General features: G+C 44.0%; 50 pseudogenes; all 50 read left to right on the top strand.

Annotated features, from left to right (window-relative positions):
• The first annotated feature begins 226 nt into the window (after positions 1-226).
• On the top strand, positions 227-346 carry LOC146728433 (5S ribosomal RNA; annotated as a pseudogene).
• A 311-nt stretch (positions 347-657) lies between these two features.
• On the top strand, positions 658-777 carry LOC146728432 (5S ribosomal RNA; annotated as a pseudogene).
• Positions 778-873: 96 nt separating this feature from the next.
• Positions 874-993, top strand: LOC146728431 (5S ribosomal RNA; annotated as a pseudogene).
• A 312-nt stretch (positions 994-1,305) lies between these two features.
• LOC146728430 (5S ribosomal RNA) lies at positions 1,306-1,425 on the top strand (annotated as a pseudogene).
• A 97-nt stretch (positions 1,426-1,522) lies between these two features.
• On the top strand, positions 1,523-1,642 carry LOC146728429 (5S ribosomal RNA; annotated as a pseudogene).
• Positions 1,643-1,739: 97 nt separating this feature from the next.
• Positions 1,740-1,859, top strand: LOC146728428 (5S ribosomal RNA; annotated as a pseudogene).
• Positions 1,860-1,956: 97 nt separating this feature from the next.
• On the top strand, positions 1,957-2,076 carry LOC146728427 (5S ribosomal RNA; annotated as a pseudogene).
• Positions 2,077-2,172: 96 nt separating this feature from the next.
• On the top strand, positions 2,173-2,292 carry LOC146728426 (5S ribosomal RNA; annotated as a pseudogene).
• Positions 2,293-2,604: 312 nt separating this feature from the next.
• LOC146728425 (5S ribosomal RNA) lies at positions 2,605-2,724 on the top strand (annotated as a pseudogene).
• A 312-nt stretch (positions 2,725-3,036) lies between these two features.
• On the top strand, positions 3,037-3,156 carry LOC146728424 (5S ribosomal RNA; annotated as a pseudogene).
• Positions 3,157-3,467: 311 nt separating this feature from the next.
• Positions 3,468-3,587, top strand: LOC146728423 (5S ribosomal RNA; annotated as a pseudogene).
• Positions 3,588-3,683: 96 nt separating this feature from the next.
• Positions 3,684-3,803, top strand: LOC146728422 (5S ribosomal RNA; annotated as a pseudogene).
• A 96-nt stretch (positions 3,804-3,899) lies between these two features.
• LOC146728421 (5S ribosomal RNA) lies at positions 3,900-4,019 on the top strand (annotated as a pseudogene).
• A 96-nt stretch (positions 4,020-4,115) lies between these two features.
• Positions 4,116-4,235, top strand: LOC146728420 (5S ribosomal RNA; annotated as a pseudogene).
• A 311-nt stretch (positions 4,236-4,546) lies between these two features.
• LOC146728419 (5S ribosomal RNA) lies at positions 4,547-4,666 on the top strand (annotated as a pseudogene).
• Positions 4,667-4,762: 96 nt separating this feature from the next.
• LOC146728418 (5S ribosomal RNA) lies at positions 4,763-4,882 on the top strand (annotated as a pseudogene).
• Positions 4,883-4,978: 96 nt separating this feature from the next.
• LOC146728417 (5S ribosomal RNA) lies at positions 4,979-5,098 on the top strand (annotated as a pseudogene).
• A 95-nt stretch (positions 5,099-5,193) lies between these two features.
• On the top strand, positions 5,194-5,313 carry LOC146728416 (5S ribosomal RNA; annotated as a pseudogene).
• Positions 5,314-5,409: 96 nt separating this feature from the next.
• Positions 5,410-5,529, top strand: LOC146728415 (5S ribosomal RNA; annotated as a pseudogene).
• A 96-nt stretch (positions 5,530-5,625) lies between these two features.
• Positions 5,626-5,745, top strand: LOC146728414 (5S ribosomal RNA; annotated as a pseudogene).
• Positions 5,746-5,841: 96 nt separating this feature from the next.
• Positions 5,842-5,961, top strand: LOC146728413 (5S ribosomal RNA; annotated as a pseudogene).
• A 96-nt stretch (positions 5,962-6,057) lies between these two features.
• On the top strand, positions 6,058-6,177 carry LOC146728412 (5S ribosomal RNA; annotated as a pseudogene).
• Positions 6,178-6,488: 311 nt separating this feature from the next.
• LOC146728411 (5S ribosomal RNA) lies at positions 6,489-6,608 on the top strand (annotated as a pseudogene).
• Positions 6,609-6,704: 96 nt separating this feature from the next.
• Positions 6,705-6,824, top strand: LOC146728410 (5S ribosomal RNA; annotated as a pseudogene).
• Positions 6,825-6,920: 96 nt separating this feature from the next.
• LOC146728409 (5S ribosomal RNA) lies at positions 6,921-7,040 on the top strand (annotated as a pseudogene).
• Positions 7,041-7,135: 95 nt separating this feature from the next.
• LOC146728408 (5S ribosomal RNA) lies at positions 7,136-7,255 on the top strand (annotated as a pseudogene).
• A 96-nt stretch (positions 7,256-7,351) lies between these two features.
• Positions 7,352-7,471, top strand: LOC146728407 (5S ribosomal RNA; annotated as a pseudogene).
• A 96-nt stretch (positions 7,472-7,567) lies between these two features.
• LOC146728406 (5S ribosomal RNA) lies at positions 7,568-7,687 on the top strand (annotated as a pseudogene).
• A 96-nt stretch (positions 7,688-7,783) lies between these two features.
• LOC146728405 (5S ribosomal RNA) lies at positions 7,784-7,903 on the top strand (annotated as a pseudogene).
• A 96-nt stretch (positions 7,904-7,999) lies between these two features.
• LOC146728404 (5S ribosomal RNA) lies at positions 8,000-8,119 on the top strand (annotated as a pseudogene).
• A 96-nt stretch (positions 8,120-8,215) lies between these two features.
• Positions 8,216-8,335, top strand: LOC146728403 (5S ribosomal RNA; annotated as a pseudogene).
• A 96-nt stretch (positions 8,336-8,431) lies between these two features.
• On the top strand, positions 8,432-8,551 carry LOC146728402 (5S ribosomal RNA; annotated as a pseudogene).
• Positions 8,552-8,647: 96 nt separating this feature from the next.
• LOC146728401 (5S ribosomal RNA) lies at positions 8,648-8,767 on the top strand (annotated as a pseudogene).
• Positions 8,768-8,863: 96 nt separating this feature from the next.
• Positions 8,864-8,983, top strand: LOC146728400 (5S ribosomal RNA; annotated as a pseudogene).
• Positions 8,984-9,079: 96 nt separating this feature from the next.
• LOC146728399 (5S ribosomal RNA) lies at positions 9,080-9,199 on the top strand (annotated as a pseudogene).
• Positions 9,200-9,294: 95 nt separating this feature from the next.
• On the top strand, positions 9,295-9,414 carry LOC146728398 (5S ribosomal RNA; annotated as a pseudogene).
• Positions 9,415-9,509: 95 nt separating this feature from the next.
• LOC146728397 (5S ribosomal RNA) lies at positions 9,510-9,628 on the top strand (annotated as a pseudogene).
• Positions 9,629-9,724: 96 nt separating this feature from the next.
• On the top strand, positions 9,725-9,844 carry LOC146728396 (5S ribosomal RNA; annotated as a pseudogene).
• Positions 9,845-9,940: 96 nt separating this feature from the next.
• Positions 9,941-10,060, top strand: LOC146728395 (5S ribosomal RNA; annotated as a pseudogene).
• A 96-nt stretch (positions 10,061-10,156) lies between these two features.
• LOC146728394 (5S ribosomal RNA) lies at positions 10,157-10,276 on the top strand (annotated as a pseudogene).
• Positions 10,277-10,372: 96 nt separating this feature from the next.
• Positions 10,373-10,492, top strand: LOC146728393 (5S ribosomal RNA; annotated as a pseudogene).
• Positions 10,493-10,588: 96 nt separating this feature from the next.
• Positions 10,589-10,708, top strand: LOC146728392 (5S ribosomal RNA; annotated as a pseudogene).
• Positions 10,709-10,804: 96 nt separating this feature from the next.
• Positions 10,805-10,924, top strand: LOC146728391 (5S ribosomal RNA; annotated as a pseudogene).
• A 95-nt stretch (positions 10,925-11,019) lies between these two features.
• On the top strand, positions 11,020-11,139 carry LOC146728390 (5S ribosomal RNA; annotated as a pseudogene).
• A 96-nt stretch (positions 11,140-11,235) lies between these two features.
• Positions 11,236-11,355, top strand: LOC146728389 (5S ribosomal RNA; annotated as a pseudogene).
• Positions 11,356-11,451: 96 nt separating this feature from the next.
• Positions 11,452-11,571, top strand: LOC146728388 (5S ribosomal RNA; annotated as a pseudogene).
• Positions 11,572-11,667: 96 nt separating this feature from the next.
• LOC146728387 (5S ribosomal RNA) lies at positions 11,668-11,787 on the top strand (annotated as a pseudogene).
• A 94-nt stretch (positions 11,788-11,881) lies between these two features.
• LOC146728386 (5S ribosomal RNA) lies at positions 11,882-12,001 on the top strand (annotated as a pseudogene).
• Positions 12,002-12,097: 96 nt separating this feature from the next.
• LOC146728385 (5S ribosomal RNA) lies at positions 12,098-12,217 on the top strand (annotated as a pseudogene).
• A 96-nt stretch (positions 12,218-12,313) lies between these two features.
• Positions 12,314-12,433, top strand: LOC146728384 (5S ribosomal RNA; annotated as a pseudogene).
• Positions 12,434-12,525: the final 92 nt, after the last annotated feature.

Here is a 12,525-nt window from a genome sequence, read left to right as displayed (position 1 = left end):
CAAATATTCAGCCTACTGCCAAACCATTGCAGAACACACAGTTCTCGTCCGATCCCTGAAGTTTAGCTGCATCGGGCGTGGTTAGTACATGCATGAGAGACCGGCTGGGAATACGACGTGCAGTAGGCTCATCAACATTATTATTCCACATTACATACTAACTTTTTCCTATGATTTTTTTGCTTAGCCGTAGCATTAAATGACATCCAATTCCGACGAATATTCTGCCTACTGCCAAAACATTGCAGAATACACCTGTTCTCGTCCGATCACTGAAGTTAAGCTGCATCGGGCGTGGTCAGTACTTGCATGGGAGACTGGCTGGGAATACCACGTGCAGTAGGCTGATGAACATTTTTATTCCATCGTACATACTAACTTTTTCCATGATTTTTTGCCTAGCCGAAGCATTAAATGACATCCAATTGCGACGAAAATTCAGCCTACTGCCAAACCGATGCTGAATACACCAGCTCTCGTCCGATACCTGAAGTTAATTTGCATCGGGCATGCTTAGTACTTGCATGGGAGATCAGTTGGGAATACAACGTGCAGTAGGTTTATCAACATTTTTATTCCACCGTACATACCAACTTTTTCCCGGCATTTGTTGCCTAGCCGAAGTATTAAATTACATCCAATTCCGACGAGTATTCAGCCTACGGCCAAACCATTGCAGAATACACCAGTTCTTGTCCGATCACTGAAGTTAAGCTGCATCAGGCGTGGTTAGTACTTGCATGGGAGACCGGCTGGGAATACCACGTGCAGTAGGCTGATGAACATTTTTATTCCACCGTACATACTAACTTTTTTCCATGAATTTTTGCCTAGCCGAAGCATTAAATGACATCCAATTGCGACGAATATTCAGCCTACTGCCAAACCAATGCAGAATACACCAGTTCTCGTCTGATCACTGAAGTTAATCTGCATCGGGCATGGTTAGTACTTGCATGGGAGACCTGCTGGGAATACTACGTGCATTAGGCTCATCAACATTTTTATTCCACCGTACATACTAACATTTTCCCGGGATTGTTTGCATAGCCGAAGCATTAAACGACATACAATTCGGACGAACATTCAGCCTACTGCCAAGCCATTGCAAAATACACCAGTTCTCGTCCGATCACTGAAGTTAAGCTGCATCGAGCGTGGTTACTACTTGCATGGGAGACCGGCTGGGAATACCACGTGCATTAGTCTCATCAACATTTTTATTCCACCGTACAGACTACATTTTTCCCGGGATTTTTTGCCTAGCCGAAGTATTAAGTTACATCCAATTCCGACGAATATTCAGCCTACTGCTAAACCATTGCAGAATACACCCGTTCTCGTCCGATCACTGAAGTTAAGCTGCATCGGGCGTGGTTAGTACTTGGATGTGAGACCGGCTGGGAATACCACGTGCAGTACGCTCATCAACATTTTTATTCCACCGTACATACCAACTTTTTTCCCGGGATTTGTTGCCTAGCAGAAGTATTAAATTACATCCAATTCTGACAAATGTTCAGCCTACTGCCAAACCATTGCAGAATACACCAGTTCTCGTCCGATCACTGAAGTTAAGCTGCATCGGGCGTGGTTAGTACTTGGATGTGAGACCGGCTGGGAATACCACGTGCAGTACGCTCATCAACATTTTTATTCCACCGTACATACCAACTTTTTTCCCGGGATTTGTTGCCTAGCAGAAGTATTAAATTACATCCAATTCTGACAAATGTTCAGCCTACTGCCAAACCATTGCAGAATACACCAGTTCTCGTCCGATCACTGAAGCTAAGCCGCATCGGGCGTGGTTAGTGCTTGCACGGGAGACCGGCTGGGAATACCTCGTGCAGTAGGCTCATCAACATTTTTATTCCACATTACATGCTAACTTTTTCCCATGATTTTTTTGCCTAGACGAAGCATTAAATGACATACAATTAGGACGAATATTCAGCCTACTGCCAAACCATTGCAGAATACACCAGTTCTCGTCCGATCACTGAAGTTAAGCTGCATCGGGTGTGTTTAGTACTTGCATGGGAGACCGGCTGGGAATACTACGTGCATTAGGCTCATCAACATTTTTATTCCACCGTACATACTAAATTTTTCCCGGGATTGTTTGCATAGCCGAAGCATTGTACGACATACAATTCGGACGAACATTCAGCCTACTGCCAAGCCATTGCAAAATACACCAGTTCTCGTCCGATCACTGAAGTTAAGCTGCATCGAGCGTGGTTATTACTTGCATGGGAGACCGGCTGGGAATACCACGTGCATTAGGCTCATCATCATTTTTATTCCACCGTACATACTAACTTTTTCCCGGGATTTTTTGCCTAGCCGAAGTATTAAGTTACATCCAATTCCGACGAATGTTCAGCCTACTGCCAAACTGTTGCAGAATACACCCGTTCTCGTCCTATCACTGAAGTTAATCTGCATCGGGCATGGTTAGTACTTGCATGGGAGACTGGCTGGGAATACCACGTGCAGTTGGCTTATCAACATTTTTATTTCACCGTACATTCCAACTTTTTCCCGGGATTTGTTGCCTAGCCGAAGTATTAAATTACATCCAATTCCGACGAATATTCAGCCTACTGCCAAACCATTGCAGAGTACACCAGTTCTCGTCCGATCGCTGAAGTTAAGCTGCATCGGGCGTGGTTAGTACTTGCATTGGAGACCGGCTGGGAATACCACGTGCAGTAGGCTTATCAACATTTTTATTCCACCGTACATGCTAACTTTTCCCCGGGATTTTTTGCCTAGCCGAAACGTTAAACGACATCCAATTCTGACAAATATTCAGCCTACTGCCAAACCATTGCAGAACACACAGTTCTCGTCCGATCCCTGAAGTTTAGCTGCATCGGGCGTGGTTAGTACATGCATGAGAGACCGGCTGGGAATACGACGTGCAGTAGGCTCATCAACATTATTATTCCACATTACATACTAACTTTTTCCTATGATTTTTTTGCTTAGCCGTAGCATTAAATGACATCCAATTCCGACGAATATTCTGCCTACTGCCAAAACATTGCAGAATACACCTGTTCTCGTCCGATCACTGAAGTTAAGCTGCATCGGGCGTGGTCAGTACTTGCATGGGAGACTGGCTGGGAATACCACGTGCAGTAGGCTGATGAACATTTTTATTCCATCGTACATACTAACTTTTTCCATGATTTTTTGCCTAGCCGAAGCATTAAATGACATCCAATTGCGACGAAAATTCAGCCTACTGCCAAACCGATGCTGAATACACCAGCTCTCGTCCGATACCTGAAGTTAATTTGCATCGGGCATGCTTAGTACTTGCATGGGAGATCAGTTGGGAATACAACGTGCAGTAGGTTTATCAACATTTTTATTCTACCGTACATACCAACTTTTTCCCGGCATTTGTTGCCTAGCCGAAGTATTAAATTACATCCATTTCCGACGAGTATTCAGCCTACGGCCAAACCATTGCAGAATACACCAGTTCTCGTCCGATCACTGAAGTTAAGCTGCATCGGGCGTGGTTAGTACTTGCATGGGAGACCGGCTGGGAATACCACGTGCAGTAGGCTGATGAACATTTTTATTCCACCGTACATACTAACTTTTTTCCATGAATTTTTGCCTAGCCGAAGCATTAAATGACATCCAATTGCGAAGAATATTCAGCCTACTGCCAAACCAATGCAGAATACACCAGTTCTCGTCTGATCACTGAAGTTAATCTGCATCGGGCATGGTTAGTACTTGCATGGGAGACCTGCTGGGAATACCACGTGCAGTAGGCTTATCAACATTTTTATTCCACCGTACATACCAAATTTTTCTCGGGATTTGTTGCCTAGCCGAAGTATTAAATTACATCCAATTCTGACAACTATTCAGCCTACTGCCAAACCATTGCAGAATACACCAGTTCTCGTCCGATTACTGAAGTTAAGCCGCATCGGGCGTGGTTAGTACTTGCACGGGAGACCAGCTGGGAATACCACGTGCAGTAGGCTCATCAACATTTGTATTCCACATTACATACAAACTTTTTCCCATGATTTTTTGCCTAGATGAAGCATTAAATGACATACAATTCGGACGAATATTCAGCCTACTGCCAAACCATTGCAGAATAAACCAGTTTCCGTCCGATCACTGAAGTTAAGCTGCATCGGGTGTGGTTAGTACTTGCATGGGAGACCGGCTGGGAATACTACGTGCATTAGGCTCATCAACATTTTTATTCCACCGTACATACTAAATTTTTCCCGAGATTTTTTGCTTAGCCGAAGCATTAAATGACATCCAATTCCGATGAATATTCAGACTACTGCCAAAACATTTCAGAATACACCAGTTCTCGTCCAATCAATGAAGTTAAGCTGCATCGGGCGTGGCTAGTACTAGCATGAGAGACCTGCTGGGAATACCACGTGCAGTAGGCTCAGCAACATTTTATTCCACATTACATACTAACTTTTTCCCATGATTTTTTGCCTAGCCGTAGCATTAAATGACATCCAATTCCGACGAGTATTCAGCCTACTGCCAAACCATTGCAGAATACACTAGTTCTCGTCCGATCACTGAAGTTAAGCTGCATCGGGCGTGGTTAGTACTTGCATGGGAGACCGGCAGGGAATACCACGTGCAGTAGGCTGATGAACATTTTTATTCCATCGTACATACTAACATTTTTCCATGATTTTTTGCCTAGCCGAAGCATTAAATGACATCCAATTTCGACGAATATTCAGCCTACTGCCAAACCAAAGCAGAGTACACCAGTTCACGTCCGATTACTGAAGTTAATCTGCATCGGGCATGGTTAGTACTTGCATTGGAGACCGGCTGGGAATACCACGTGCAGTAGGCTTATCAACAATTTTATTTCACCGTACATACCAACATTTTCCCGGGATTTGTTACCTAGCCGTAGTATTAAATTACATACAATTCGGACGAATATTCAGCCTACTGCCAAACCATTGCAGAATACACCAGTTCTCGTCTGATCACTGAAGTTAAGATGCATCTGGCGTGGTTAGTACTTGCATGGGAGACCGGCTGGGAATACCACGTGCATAAGGCTCATCAACATTTTTATACCACTGTACGTACTAACTTTTCCCGGGATTTTTTGCCTAGCCGAAGTATTAAATTACATCCTATTCCGACAAACATTCAGCCTACTGCCAAACCATTGCAGAATACACCCGTTCTCGTCCAATCACTGAAGTTAAGCTGCATCGGGCGTGGTTAGTACTTGGATGTGAGACCGGCTGGGAATACCACGTGCAGTACGCTCATCAACATTTTTCTTCCACATTACTTACTAACTTTTTCCCGAGATTTTTTGCTTAGCCGAAGCATTAAATGACATCCAATTCCGATGAATATTCAGCCTACTGCCAAACCATTGCAGAAAACACAAGTTCTCGTCCGATCACTGAAGTTAAGCTGCATCCGGCGTGGTTAGTACTTGCATGGGAGACCGGCTGGGAATACTACGTGCATTAGGCTCATCAACATTTTTATTCCACCGTACATACTAACATTTTCCCGGGATTGTTTGCATAGCCGAAGCATTAAACGACATACAATTCGGACGAACATTCAGCCTACTGCCAAGCCATTGCAAAATACACCAGTTCTCGTCCGATCACTGAAGTTAAGCTGCATCGAGCGTGGTTACTACTTGCATGGGAGACCGGCTGGGAATACCATGTGCATTAGGCTCATCAACATTTTTATTCCACCGTACATACTAAATTTTTCCCGGGATTTTTTGCCTAGCCGAAGTATTAAGTTACATCCAATTCCGACGAATATTCAGCCTACTGCCAAACCATTGCAGAATACACCCGCTCTCGTCCGATCACTGAAGTTAAGCTGCATCGGGCGTGGTTAGTACTTGGATGTGAGACCGGCTGGGAATACCACGTGCAGTACGCTCATCAACATTTTTATTCTACCGTACATACCAACTTTTTCCCGGGATTTGTTCCCTAGCCGAAGTATTAAATTACATCCAATTTCGACTAATATACAGTCTACTGCCAAACCATTGCAAATTACACCAGTTCTCGTCCGATCACTGAAGTTAAGCTGCATCGGGTGTGGTTAGTACTTGCATGGGAGACCGGCTGGGAATACTACGTGCATTAGGCTCATCAACATTTTTATTCCACCGTACATACTAAATTTTTCCCGAGATTTTTTGCTTAGCCGAAGCATTAAATGACATCCAATTCCGATGAATATTCAGACTACTGCCAAAACATTTCAGAATACACCAGTTCTCGTCCAATCAATGAAGTTAAGCTGCATCGGGCGTGGCTAGTACTAGCATGAGAGACCTGCTGGGAATACCACGTGCAGTAGGCTCAGCAACATTTTATTCCACATTACATACTAACTTTTTCCCATGATTTTTTGCCTAGCCGTAGCATTAAATGACATCCAATTCCGACGAGTATTCAGCCTACTGCCAAACCATTGCAGAATACACTAGTTCTCGTCCGATCACTGAAGTTAAGCTGCATCGGGCGTGGTTAGTACTTGCATGGGAGACCGGCAGGGAATACCACGTGCAGTAGGCTGATGAACATTTTTATTCCATCGTACATACTAACATTTTTCCATGATTTTTTGCCTAGCCGAAGCATTAAATGACATCCAATTTCGACGAATATTCAGCCTACTGCCAAACCAAAGCAGAGTACACCAGTTCACGTCCGATTACTGAAGTTAATCTGCATCGGGCATGGTTAGTACTTGCATTGGAGACCGGCTGGGAATACCACGTGCAGTAGGCTTATCAACAATTTTATTTCACCGTACATACCAACTTTTTCCCGGGATTTGTTACCTAGCCGTAGTATTAAATTACATACAATTCGGACGAATATTCAGCCTACTGCCAAACCATTGCAGAATACACCAGTTCTCGTCTGATCACTGAAGTTAAGATGCATCTGGCGTGGTTAGTACTTGCATGGGAGACCGGCTGGGAATACCACGTGCATTAGGCTCATCAACATTTTTATACCACTGTACGTACTAACTTTTCCCGGGATTTTTTGCCTAGCCGAAGTATTAAATTACATCCTATTCCGACAAACATTCAGCCTACTGCCAAACCATTGCAGAATACACCCGTTCTCGTCCAATCACTGAAGTTAAGCTGCATCGGGCGTGGTTAGTACTTGGATGTGAGACCGGCTGGGAATACCACGTGCAGTACGCTCATCAACATTTTTATTCCACATTACTTACTAACTTTTTCCCGAGATTTTTTGCTTAGCCGAAGCATTAAATGACATCCAATTCCGATGAATATTCAGCCTACTGCCAAACCATTGCAGAAAACACAAGTTCTCGTCCGATCACTGAAGTTAAGCTGCATCCGGCGTGGTTAGTACTTGCATGGGAGACCGGCTGGGAATACTACGTGCATTAGGCTCATCAACATTTTTATTCCACCGTACATACTAACATTTTCCCGGGATTGTTTGCATAGCCGAAGCATTAAACGACATACAATTCGGACGAACATTCAGCCTACTGCCAAGCCATTGCAAAATACACCAGTTCTCGTCCGATCACTGAAGTTAAGCTGCATCGAGCGTGGTTAGTACTTGCATGGGAGACTGGCTGGGAATACCACGTGCATTAGGCTCATCAACATTTTTATTCCACCGTACATACTAAATTTTTCCCGGGATTTTTTGCCTAGCCGAAGTATTAAGTTACATCCAATTCCGACGAATATTCAGCCTACTGCCAAACCATTGCAGAATACACCCGCTCTCGTCCGATCACTGAAGTTAAGCTGCATCGGGCGTGGTTAGTACTTGGATGTGAGACCGGCTGGGAATACCACGTGCAGTACGCTCATCAACATTTTTATTCTACCGTACATACCAACTTTTTCCCGGGATTTGTTCCCTAGCCGAAGTATTAAATTACATCCAATTTCGACTAATATACAGTCTACTGCCAAACCATTGCAAATTACACCAGTTCTCGTCCGATCACTGAAGTTAAGCTGCATCGGGCGTGGTTAGTACTTGCATGGGAGACCTGCTGGGAATACCACGTGCAGTAGGCTTATCAATATTTTTATTCCACCGTACATGCTATCTTTTTCCCGTGAATTTTTGCCTAGCTGAAGCATTAATTGAAATCCAATTCCGACAAATAATCAGCCTACTGCCAAACCATTGCAGAATACACCAGTTCTCGTCTGATCACTGAAGCTAAGCCGCATCGGGCGTGGTTAGTACTTGCACGGGAGACCGGCTGGGAATACCTCGTGCAGTAGGCTCATCAACATTTTTATTCCACATTACATGCTAACTTTTTCCCATGATTTTTTGCCTAGACGAAGCATTAAATGACATACAATTAGGACGAATATTCAGCCTACTGCCAAGCCATTGCAAAATACACCAGTTCTCGTCTGATCACTGAAGTTAAGCTGCATCGAGCGTGGTTAGTACTTGCATGGGAGACCGACTGGGAATACCACGTGCATTAGGCTCATCAACATTTTTATTCCACCGTACATACTAACTTTTTCCCGGGATTTTTTGCCTAGCCGAAGTATTAAGTTACATCCAATTCCGACGAATATTCAGCCTACTGCCAAACCATTGCAGAATACACCCGTTCTCGTCCGATCACTGAAGTTAAGCTGCATCGGGCGTGGTTAGTACTTGGATGTGAGACCGGCTGGGAATACCACGTGCAGTACGCTCATCAACATTTTTATTCCACCGTACATACCAACTTTTTCCCGGGATTTGTTGCCTAGCCGAAGTATTAAATTACATCCAATTCCGACGAATATTCAGTCTACTGCCAAACCATTGCAAATTACACCAGTTCTCGTCCGATCACTGAAGCTAAGCCACATCGGGCGTGGTTAGTACTTGCACGGGAGACCGGCAGGGAATACCTCGTGCAGTAGGCTCATCAACATTTTTATTCCACATTACATGCTAACTTTTTCCCACGATTTTTTGCCTAGACGAAGCATTAAATGACATACAATTAGGATGAATATTCAGCCTACTGCCAAACCATTGCAGAATACACCAGTTCTCGTCCGATCACTGAAGTAAAGCTGCATCTGGCGTGGTTAGTACTTGCATGGGAGACCGGCTGGGAATACCACGTGCATTAGGCTCATCAACATTTTTATACAACCGTACGTACTAACTTTTCCTGGGATTTTTTGCCTAGCCGAAGTATTAAATTACATCCAATTCCGACGAATATTCAGCCTACTGCCAAACCATTGCAGAATACACCCGTTCTCGTCTAATCACTGAAGTTAAGCTGCATCGGGCGTGGCTAGTACTAGCATGAGAGACCTGCTGGGAATACCACGTGCAGTAGGCTTATCAACATTTTTATTCCACCATACATACTAATTTTTCCCATGATTTTTTGCCTAGCAGAAGCATTTAATGACATCCAATTCCGACGATTATTCAGCCTACTGCCAAACCATTGCAGAATACACAAGTTCTCATCCGATCACTGAAGTTAAGCTGCATCCGGCGTGGTTAGTACTTGCATGGAGACCGGCTGGGAAAACTACGTGCATTAGGCTCATCAACATTTTTATTCCACCGTACATACTAACATTTTCCCGGGATTGTTTGCATAGCCGAAGCATTAAACGACATACAATTCGGACGAACATTCAGCCTACTGCCAAGCCATTGCAAAATACACCAGTTCTCGTCCGATCACTGAAGCTAAGCCGATGCGGGCGTGGTTACTACTTGCATGGGAGACCGGATGGGAATACCTCGTGCAGTAGGCTCATCAACATTTTTATTCCACATGACATGCTAACTTTTTCCCATGATTTTTTGCCTAGACGAAGCATTAAATGACATACAATTAGGACGAATATTCAGCCTACTGCCAAACCATTGCAGAATACACCAGTTCTCGTCCGATCACTGAAGTTAAGCTGCATCGGGTGTGGTTAGTACTTACATGGGAGACCGGCTGGGAATACTACGTGCATTAGGCTCATCAACATTTTTATTCCACCGTACATACTAACATTTTCCCGGGATTGTTTGCATAGCCGAAGCATTAAACGACATACAATTCGGACGAACATTCAGCCTACTGCCAAGCCATTGCAAAATACACCAGTTCTCGTCCGATCACTGAAGTTAAGCTGCATCGAGCGTGGTTACTACTTGCATGGGAGACCAGCTGGGAATACCACGTGCATTAGGCTCATCAACATTTTTATTCCACCGTACATACTAACTTTTTCCCGGGATTTTTTGTCTAGCCGAAGTATTAAGTTACATCCAATTCCGACGAATATTCAGCCTACTGCCAAACCATTGCAGAATACACCCGTTCTCGTCTGATCACTGAAGTTAAGCTGCATCGGGCGTGGTTAGTACTTGGATGTGAGACCGGCTGGGAATACCACGTGCAGTACGCTCATCAACATTTTTATTCCACCGTAAATACCAACGTTTTTCCGGGATTTGTTGCCTAGCCGAAGTATTAAATTACATCCAATTCCGAAGAATATTCAGTCTACTGCCAAACCATTGCAAATTACACCAGTTCTCGTCCGATCACTGAAGTTAAGCTGCATCGGGCGTGGTTAGTACTTGCATGGGAGACCTGCTGGGAATACCACGTGCAGTAGGCTTATCAATATTTTTATTCCACCGTACATGCTATCTTTTTCCCGTGAATTTTTGCCTAGCTGAAGCATTAATTGAAATCCAATTCCGACAAATAATCAGCCTACTGCCAAACCATTGCAGAATACACCAGTTCTCGTCCGATCACTGAAGCTAAGCCGCATCGGGCGTGGTTAGTACTTGCACGGGAGACCGGCTGGGAATACCTCGTGCAGTAGGCTCATCAACATTTTTATTCCACATTACATGCTACATTTTCCCATGATTTTTTGCCTAGACGAAGCATTAAATGACATACAATTAGGATGAATATTCAGCCTACTGCCAAACCATTGCAGAATACACCAGTTCTCGTCCGATCACTGAAGTTAAGCTGCATCGGGCGTGGTTAGTAATTGAATGGGAGACAGGCTGGGAATACCACGTGCAGTAGGCTTATCAATATTTTTATTCCACCATACATACCAACTTTTTCCCGTGATTTTTTGCCTAGCCGAAGCATTAATTGAAATCCAATTCCGACAAATATTCAGCCTACTGCCAAACCATTGCAGAATACACCAGTTCTCGTCCGATCACTGAAGCTAAGCCGCATCGGGCGTGGTTAGTACTTGCATGAGAGACCGGCGGGGAATACCTCGTGCAGTAGGCTCATCAACATTTTTATTCCACATTACATGCTAACTTTTTCCAATGATTTTTTGCCTTGACGAAGGATTAAATGACATACAATTCGGTAGAATATTCAGCCTACTGCCTAACCATTGCAGAATACACCAGTTCGCGTCCGATCACTGAAGTTAAGCTGCATCGGGCGTGGTTAGTACTTGCATGGGAGACCTGCTGGGAATACCACGTGCAGTCGGATGGTGAACATTTTTAGTCCACATTACATACTAACTTTTTCCCATGATTTTTTGCCTAGACGAAGCATTAAATGACATCCAATTGCGACGAATATTCAGCCTACTGCCAAACCAATGCAGAATACACCAGTTCTCGTCTGATCATTGAAGTTAATCTGCATAGGGCATGGTTAGTACTTGCATGGGAGACCGGCTGGGAATACCACGTGCAGTAGGCTTATCAACATTTTTATTCCACCGTACATACCATATTTCCCGGGATTTGTTGCCTAGCTGAAGTATTAAATTACATCCAATTCCGACGAATATTCAGCCTACTGCCAAACCATTGCAGAATACACCAGTTCTCATCCGATCGCTGAAGTTAAGCTGCATCGGGCGTGGTTAGTACTTGCGTGGGAGACCGGCTGGGAATACCACGTGCAGTACGCTAATCAACATTTTTATTCCACCGTACATACTAACTTTTTCCCGGGATTTTTTGCATAGCCGAAGCATTAAATGACATCTAATTGCTAAAAATATTCAGCCTACTGCCAAACCAATGCAGAATACACCAGTTCTCGTCCGATCACTGAAGTTAAGCTGCATCGGGCGTGGTTAGTACTTGGATGTGAGACCGGCTGGGAATACCACGTGCAGTACGCTCATCAACATTTTTATTCCACCGTACATGCTATCTTTTTCCCGTGATTTTTTGCCTAGCCGAAGCATTAATTGAAATCCAATTCTGACAAATATTCAGCCTACTGCCAAACCATTGCAGAATACACCAGTTCTCGTCCGATCACTGAAGCTAAGCCGCATCGGGCGTGGTTAGTACTTGCAAGGGAGACCGGCTGGGAATACCTCGTGCAGTAGGCTCATCAACATTTTTATTCCACATTACATGCTAACTTTTTCCCATGATTTTTTGCCTAGACGAAGCATTAAATGACATACAATTAGGACGAATA

Source organism: Saccoglossus kowalevskii (assembly GCF_978046115.1).
Source record: "Saccoglossus kowalevskii chromosome 4 unlocalized genomic scaffold, keSacKowa6.1 SUPER_4_unloc_1, whole genome shotgun sequence".
NCBI classification, from domain to species: domain Eukaryota; kingdom Metazoa; phylum Hemichordata; class Enteropneusta; family Harrimaniidae; genus Saccoglossus; species Saccoglossus kowalevskii.
Note: the sequence above shows the minus strand (reverse complement) of the source record. Positions and strands in the feature narration are given on the sequence as shown.